Below are 10,000 nucleotides of genomic sequence, written 5' to 3'. Positions count from 1 at the left end.
ACATTATGGTCTCATTCATACCCTTGTTCTTATAGTATTATATATATTATATTTTTATATTTTTTTTATATATATATTTATATATATATATATATGTATATTTAGACATATGTATATACATATAAAATATATATACCTTATACATAACATATATATATATATGTTATATATATATATATAGATATAATATATATATATGTATATATATATATATTCATATTTATTTATACATATACATATATTTTTTATATATTATATATATAATATATATATACCTATTTATTTTATTTATATATTTGAATATATATTTATACAAATAAATATATATACATATTTATATATATATATATATATATATATATATATATAGATATATATATATATGTTTTTTATATATATACTAATTATCTATATATTTATAAAAATATATATATATATATATATATAGATATGAGTGTGTGTGGTGTGTGTGTGTGCGGTTGTATGTCTATACATATGCCACATAGATACATTATACATACATGCATAAATATACATACATTTTGACATACTGGTTTTATAATATATTATATATATATATATATTTATATATATAGATATCTTTATATTACATATACATATTCATTAGTAACATTTATACATACATGCATGTGTGTATTATATTTATATTGTATTTTTATATATATTTTTTTATATATATATGTATATATTATATATAAACATTTAGATTACATATTTACATACATGCATGTGTTGTATATATATTTATTATAGATATATATATATATATATATATACTATATATATATATATATGTATATATGTATATTTTACTTATGTAAGTTTCGATATATATATTATACATTTAAATTTAGACTTAATACATGCATATTTAGTTATTGATTTATATATATATTTATATATTTATATTTATATTTATTATATTATATGTATATTTATTATATATATTAGATATCTATATATTTTGATTTATATATTTATATATATATAAGTTAATTTTTTTGTATGTATTATGTCAGTCTATGTGTATATATATTTTCATATATTAAATTACATGATTCATATACTGGTCGTTCTAGCAATCTATCTATGTATTCTATCTATATCTTTATTTATATATTTAGATTTGAGTGAGATATATTGATTTTTAGATACATATGTATGTTTCTATAGATATATACATAGTCATTATAAAGTCATACTTACATACTGGATTGTGATTAGATATTTATGATATTTATTTTATTTAATTAGAGAGTTATAGTTATTGTAGTTATATTTTTTTTTTGTTGTTTTTTTTTTTATTTTATTTAGTTTTGTATTGAGAGTGATTAGTAGAGGTATGGGTGATTTATATTTTGATATATTTATTTAGTTTTGGATTTTTATAATGTATTTATATTTTCTTATTTTTATATCATTACACATTTACATTTACTGTCTATATATCCTTTTTTCTTTCTAATTCGTTTTTGGATATTATTTTAGGGTGTTATATAATATTGTTTATAGATATTTTTATGTTGATTTTTTTATATAGTGTTGTTTTTGTTGTGTTTGTTGATAGAGAGAGGTTTAGTGTGTCAGTGGTTTTTATATATGTTTGTTGGATTTATTCTTATTGTAATGGAGTCACTCACCAACACTACCTCATCAACACACTCACATACTCACACACAAACAAACTAACTCAACAAGCTCACACTGATCTTTGTGGATATTGTGATTGTTGATTTGTGTTATATATGATATGTTTGTTTCTAGTTGTTGGGTTTTTATTTTTTTATATATAGATTTTCTTTGATATACTGACATACATTTATAAATTTTGATTGCTTTTACTTGTCAAGTTTTATGATCTCGACATATAGACTGAAGCAGTAATTCAGATGTATAGTCTTATTGTTTATGATCTGAGTCGGCCATCTCGTCATATGTGATATATATATTTTTTTTTATATATATATTATACATAGGTATTTTTACTCCATAGTCTCTCTCGTGTGTAATAAAAGTCTCTGTGATGAGAGCAATGATTATCCTATAGTACCCCACGCCTACCGCTCAGCCTTTCTATTAGTTTTATATAGTCTTATTTATAGTTATGTGTGTGGTGTGTGGGTTTGGGGGTGGGGCGGATGTGTGTGGGCGTGTGGTGGGGGTTGTGTGTGGGGTTGGTTGGTGGGTTGGATTTATGCTCGCTCCGTAGTGTTGGATATTATATAGAGATATTGATAGTGATAGTGTGTGTGGTGTGTGGGTGGGGGGGTGGGGGTGGGGGGGGGGGGGGGGGGGGGGGGGTTTGAGTGTGTGTGTGTGTGTGAGTTTAGTTTGTGGGTGGGTGTGTGTGGTTGTGTGTGTGTGTGTTTGGGTTAGTGTGTGTGGGGGTGTGTGAATGTGTGTGAGTGTGTGTGTGTGTGTGTGTGTTGTGTGTGTAGTGTGTGGGGGGGGGGGGGGGGGGGGGGTGGGGGGGGGGGGGGGGTGGGGGGGGGGGCGGGGGTGTGTGTGTGTGTTGTGTGTGTGTGTGTGTGTGTGTAGATTTATTGTTTTATTTTTATTTATTTAAATGTATTATTTGATATATATTATATATATATTACCCCCCCCCCCCCCCCACCCCCCCCCCACATCCCCCCCCCCTCACCTCAACCCCCCCCAAACAAACCACCACCCACCAAATCAAAACAAAATAACAAAAACTATATATATTTATGTATTTATGTTTATATATATTACAGATTATATATGTATATATATATATATTTATATATATATATATATATATTTTTATAAATTTATACACATGTTGTGTATATTTATTATTATATATTTATATATTATATTATATATATATATATATATAATTTTTTATACATATTATACATATATATATATATATATATATAATATATATAAATATATATATTTATATGGAGATATACATAGACTATGTATATATATGTTTACATATAATATTCTATAATATTGTATATATTAACTATATATTTATTTAAATATATATTTATATATTATATGTATATATATTACTCATAACTGTATGTATATTTATATATATATATTATATTAAATTATATATTATATATATATATATATATATATTTATATGAATATATACATATATATGTATATATATGTATACATATATATATACATATATATACACATATATGTATATATACATATATATCCATAGTTATGTATATGTATGCATTTATGCACACACACACACACACACACACACACAGACAAAACACACACTCACACAACGAAACACACACACACACACACACACCACTCACACACACTCACATATATATCTTTTAAACGTATCTTATCTCTCTATCTATGATCTATCTATTATCTATCATCTATTTTAATATTTATTATATTTCTATATATGTATATATATATATATGTATTATAGATATTTACTATATTTATATATATATAATATATATATATATATATATATATTACATATACACAATATATACACCCAGAGTTATGTATATTTAGGGCATTTATGCACCACACACACAAAAACACACAAAACACACAACACACACAACCAATGACACACACGACACTCACACCCACACAACATATTTTATGACATATATGTATATTTATATGTATATTTATATGTATATATGTTTTTATATATACATATATATATTATTATAAATATAGATTATATATTTATATTATAGTTGTATATATATATTTGTATATACATATATACTTATGTATATACATATATATGTATGTTGTATATAATTTATATATGCCATTATATATTTATATATATATATATTTATAATATATATATATATATATATATATATGTGGTGTGTGTGTGTGTGTGATGTTATTAAACATATGAATATTGTATGTATATGAATCTACATACTGTATATGTATATGTATAATATACATATATATTTTTTTATTTAAATATATATATATTTAGATATATAGATATATAAACATCTATGTTATATTACATATACATATAAAATGTTCATTTATGTATGTATATTAGTATATGTATACATATATATATGTATTTATTAATATATATGTGTGTTTTTATATATATATATATATATATATATATATTATATATTATATATGTATATATATACAAACATGTATATGTATATATAGGTATATTATGTATATACATATGTATTATGTAGACCATTATATATGTTTTTTATATGTATATAATATATATATACATATATATGTACATATGTATAAAGTATAAGTTAATATATATGTATATTATATGTATACACATAGGAATTTATGTATGTATATGAATCTACATGATGTTTATGTATATGTATTTTGTATGTTCATATATATACATGTAATATGTGTATACATATATGTGTTTTTTTATTATCCTTATTTGTAAATGTTTATATATATTTTTTATAGATTTATATATATATATATATACTTATAATATATGTATATATTTTATATGTATATTGGTATATATACATATATATATATAAAATGTTCATATATAAGTATGTATTATGTATATGTATTATAATATATAGTTACATGTAATGTGTGTGTTTATATGTATGTAGTTATAATGGATATATATATATATATATTATATATTTATATATTTATTTATGTATATATTTATATTTATATCTATATTTATATGTATAGATATATTTTATATATATATATTATTTATATTATATATTATTATATATATTATATATATGTATATTTATATACTACATACATATAAATGTATATATATATATATATATATATAGTATATATATATATATATATATTTTTTATATATATTAATTATATGTTATATATGTATTGATATATATATACATATATATATATATTTAACTTATATATTTTATATATATATATATATATATATAGATATATATTTAAATATATTATATATTATGTATTTTTTTATTATTATGTTCTATATTGTATATATATATACTATTTATTTATATTATATATATATATATATATATATATATATGTTGTTATGGTGTGTGTGTGTGTGTGTGTGTATGTGTGTGTGTGTGTGTGTGTGTGTGTGTGTATGTGTGTGGTGATTGTGTGTGTGTGTGTGTTGTGTGTGTGATGTGTGTGTGTGTGTGTGTGTGTGTGTGTGCATAATTTATATGACAGACAATACGTAGTAATCAGATAGAGAAATAGTCACGCACTGATGTATGTAATTAGCGTTTCCCGTATATAGTGTTAGGTAATCCCCTCCCACAGTAGTGTCGAAGATCAAATATAATTACAGGCACCCCTTCCATTAATAACCCACCATCAAAATAATTTCATTAAAAAGAGTGACGAAAGATTGATATCCTCACCATTCCCACCTGCCCTAAATTTGAATGATTGTGTTGGCTTAGATAACAGATAAGATAACAAGGGATCTCTCTCTCATCGACACTCGTCGTTAACGGCATTCAGTATGGCCATATTTCCTTGTTCTAGGATCAGGTCAGCATTACTCTGTTTTGCTAACTCTATTTATTCTGTTTGTGGTAATATACGAGAATTCGAGTTTGCAGTGGTGAGTGGAGTGGATTGTTGCATATGGGAGTTTTCGCAAGTATCTATGTTCATGAAAACAACAAAATAACATAGAGATAATGAGTCACTCGGCGTTGGTTCCTAGGCCTTGTCACTGCTAAAAACACTGCTCTAGGCATGACGATCTCTATTCTGTATTCAATAACTGAACTGGGAAAACTCCTGATCACGGTATTAACCCCCAATGTTAATTAACGGTTGGTAAGTAGTTTTTCCAGTGCTAATTTAGTGTCTGTGGGCAGGTGCATGGTAAGGATGGGGGCGTTGTGATGAGAGTGTGTAATAGTAACCAAACTCACGTGGGCACAGGTTGTTGTGATAGTTACAAACGACAAAGGATTAATCAAATGAAAAATTGCGAAAACATATTTTTGCAATGGATTCCAGAGGATTAAATCAAAATGAACATTGCCAAAAACATATTTTTGCAATGACAAATGGAATAAATCAAATTAACATTGCCAAAAATATATCTTTAGGGTACAGAGGTACGTTAAACCGATGCTGATATCCTTATTACATCATATTTGTACGGAATATGTGTCCGTAGATTGAATAGCTATGAAAATATGAAATTAATTGTTGACACCCAGCTTTGATGGTGACAGCTTTATCAATCTAAATTACTTTTTTATGGGATTTGGTTTATATATTAATTACCTTAAATAATTTGAAATGATAAAACAAAAGGACACCTGGAAATAAACAGGAATGACCAGAAAAAAAAATTCTGACTTATTTTCTTAGATATTATCATCATAAACAACACCCATTAAGCTTATCAGATAAGGAAAAAAGATGCTGTAATGGGGTTGTTCTTTGGTTTCTATTGTCAAAATCCAACTATGCAACGTAATCTTCTTCAAATAAAATTAAGGCCTTGAAATAGGTGACATTTACAATTATGGTATTCTGTCATTGGTTATTTTTGTGATAGGATTTTTGATTATTGAAGCTGGAATAATCTAAACACATTTTCTAAAAATCATCTTAATTTTAAGTGTTGTTGATGTTGACATGATCGTTGCAGGCTTACCAATCGTCACCACCATTACCACACCAACATCCTCCTCCCTCGTGTATGACCAGCAACGAGAACACAAGGGGTATAACCATGGGGAACAGGCGGCACTTAACTAATGTCGTTGATGGAAGTCTGCCTTTTTTTAGTTGGTGGAATTTGTCTCTCCGAGTTCGATGCAACGCTCAGAAGGCCCTCTTACCTGACAAGTGCCGGCAACCACACTAGGCTGGTTTTGTGTGATGAACCTGTGCTGCCCATGGGAGAGGTCACGTGGCCGCATGCAGCAAGTTGGCACAGGCCGAGGACGGGACGAGTCTTATATTTATGTGGTGTTGGGTTGTGATTGTGTTAGATGTGTGTGAGTTTTTGATAGTGTGTTTGAGTGAGTGGGTGTAGGTGTGTGTAGGTGTGGTGGGGTGGGGGGGGGGGGGGTTGTGGGTGTTTGTGTGAGATTTTGTGAGTGATTGAGTGTGTTAGTGGTGTGTGTGTGTGATATGTGTGTGAGAGGGGGGGTGGGGGTGGGGGTGGGGGGGGGGGGGGGGTGGGGGGGTGGGGGGGGGGGATGTGGGGGGTGGGATGGGGTTGGTGGTGGATTAGGAGGGGGTGGGTGGTTGTGTGTGTTTTTGTTGTGTGTGTGTGTGTGTGTGTGTGTGTGTGTGTGTCAGGGAGTGTGGGTGAGTGAGTCGGGTGGTGTGTCTGTGTGTGTGTGTGTGTGTGTGTGTGTGTGTGTGTGAGTGTGAGTGTGTGGGGGGTGTGTAGTGTGTGTGTGTGTGGGTGGGTATGGGTTTGGGTTTGTGGGTGGGGGTGTGTGGGGGTGTGTGTGTGTGTGTGTGTGTGTGTGTGTGTGTGTGTGTGTGTGTGTGTGTGAGTGGTGTGGAGTTAATGGTGTGTGTGGGTGTGTGTACATGTGTGGGTGTGTGTTGTGGTGTGTGTGTGTGTGTGTGAGTTGTGGGTGGGTGGGTGGTGGGGGGGGGTGTCTGGTGTGTGTGTGTGTGTGTTGTGTGTGGAGTGTTGGGGGTGTGTGTGTGTGTGTTTTTTGTGTGTGGTGTGTGGGTGTGTGTCAGTGTGCTTGGTTTGTGGGGTGTGGGTGTGGTGGTGTGTCTGTGCGTGCGTGTGTGCGGGTGTGTGTGTGTGTTGTGTGTCGTGTGTGTGTGTGGGTGTGTATGAGTGTGTGAGTATATATATATATATCTATATCATATATCTATACTAATATATCTAACATATTAATATATCTATGTGTGGTGTGTGTGTGGTGTGGTGTGCGTGTGTGAGTGTGTGTGTGTGAGTGTGGGTGGGTGGGGGTGGGGGGGTGTGGGTGGGTGGGTGTGTGTGTGTGTGTGTGTGTGTGTGTGTGTGTGAGTGTAACGTTGTGTGGTATGTGGGTGGTGTTTGTGTATGTGTGTGTGTGTGTGAGCTGGGTGGTTTGAGTGATGAGTGTGTGGGGGGTTTGGGTGGGTGTGTGTGTGGGTGGGGTGTATGGTGTGTGTGTGGGAGTGTGTGTGTGAGTGTGTGTGTGTGTTGGGATGTATGTGTGTGTGTGTGTGTGTCTGTGTGTGGCTGTGTGAGGGTGTGTGTGTGTGTGTTTTTTGTGAGTGTGTGGTTGTGTGTGATGGCGTGAGTGTGATTGTTGTGTGTGGTGTGTTGTGTGTGTGTGTGATGTGTGGTGTGTGGTGTGTGTGTGTGTGTGTGAGAGTGTATGTATTGTGTGTCCTCCTCTCTCTCTCTCATCTCATATATCTCTATATATCTCTATAACTCTACTAATCTCTCTCTCTATGTGTGTGTTTGGTGTGTGGTGAGTGTGAGTGAGTGTGAGTGTGTGTGTGTGTGGTCTATCTACTCTCATACTATCTCTCATGTATCTTTCACTTAACTCTCCTCTGTATCTTTTGTTCAAAAGTGATCCAGTGAGAGTGTGTGTGTGTGTGTGTGGTGTGATTATCGTGAGAGTGTTTGTGTATAGTTGTTAGAGTCTCTAACACACTCTATCTCTCTACTTCTCTATCACTCTCTCATCTCACAATTAGAGTTTTTGTGTGTGTTTGTGAGTGTGTGAGTGAGAGTGTGAGTTTGAGTGTGTCTGAGGTGTGTGTGTGTGTGAGTATCTCAATCTCACATATCTTCTCTCTAAACTGTTATATTTTTTTATATATTATATTTGATTATTTTTAGATAGATATATAGATAGTTTTTATATATTGTGTGTGTGGTGGGGGTGTGTGTGTGATGTGGTGTGTGTGTGTGTGTGGGGTGTGCGATGTGGGTGTGTATGAGTGTGGGTGTTGGGATGTGTAGGTGTAGGTATTGGTGGTTGTGTGTTGTTTTTTTTTGATTATTTTTTATATTTTTATATATATGTGATGATAGATATTGTTATTTTTTCTTATAGATAGATAGTTATTTATTGTTATATTATTACGGGTTAGATAGTTTTGTTATTTAGTTTATGTGTGTTAGATATTGATTAGATATATATGTTTGAACGGCCATTTATGTTTTTTTATTTATTTTATATTTAGATATTTATATATAGTTGGTGTTATGTATTGTGTTATATTTTTGTTTGTTATATAGATTTTGTGATTATGAGTGAGTGTTAGATTTTTTATTTTGTTTTTTATTTTTGTTAAGAGTACGATGTGTTGTGTGGTGGTGTGGGGGGGGGGGTGGGTGTGTTTGTAGTTGTGATTATTGGATTTGTATTGTTGTTTATTGGTTGTGTGTTGGTGGTTTTTTTTCGTGTTTGAGTGTGTTAGTAGTTATTGATTTTATCGGATTTTGAGTGAGTGTTTTTTTGTTATTTTTTGATGTGTTGTTTTTTTTTTTGTTGACTGATGTTTGTGTGTGTTGTTTGAGATGGTGTGAGTGTGTGTGTGTTTCATTTATGTTAGATTGATTGTGATGTGATGAGGACGTGTGATGTGTGTGTGTTTGGGTGGGTGGGAGTTTGGGTGTGGAGTTACTGGATTTTTAGAGTGAGTTTTGTGAGTGAGAGTTGTTAGAGTGTGTGTGGGAGTTTGACTGGAGTTTGTTTTGTGTGTGTGTTTGTGTGTTGTGTGGTTTGTGTGGTGTGGTAGACTGTTTGTGTGTTATGTGTGTGTATCTGTATTTTTGTGTATATTTGTGTATATATATATATATATACTATTATATATTATATATATATATTACTATATATTCTATATATTATCACTATCTAAAAATTATATGTACACACACACACACACACACACACACACACGCAACGCACGACGGCACGCACAACCACACACACACACATATATATATATATATATCTCATATATATATATTATA

At 30.6% G+C, this 10,000-nt stretch overlaps 2 protein-coding genes across 2 annotated transcripts in view; one reads left to right on the top strand and one right to left on the bottom strand.

Annotated features, from left to right (window-relative positions):
• The window catches only part of LOC122250787 (proton-coupled zinc antiporter SLC30A1-like), a 74,552-nt gene that overhangs the window by 38,846 nt on the left and 25,706 nt on the right, over window positions 1–10,000 (bottom strand). The gene's annotated exons all lie outside the window — the stretch shown is intronic.
• The window catches only part of LOC122250786 (uncharacterized), a 29,046-nt gene continuing 24,806 nt past the window's right edge, over window positions 5,761–10,000 (top strand). The window contains exon 1 of the mRNA XM_086539217.1: window positions 5,761–5,859. The gene's annotated coding sequence lies outside the window, so the exon portion shown is untranslated. The remainder of the gene's footprint in view (window positions 5,860–10,000) is intronic.

Source organism: Penaeus japonicus, unplaced genomic scaffold, assembly GCF_977035675.1.
Source record: "Penaeus japonicus unplaced genomic scaffold, GWHDUDI00000001_assembly GWHDUDI00000001, whole genome shotgun sequence".
Taxonomy (NCBI): Eukaryota; Metazoa; Arthropoda; class Malacostraca; order Decapoda; family Penaeidae; genus Penaeus; species Penaeus japonicus.
This window is presented reverse-complemented; position numbering and strand designations above follow the sequence as displayed.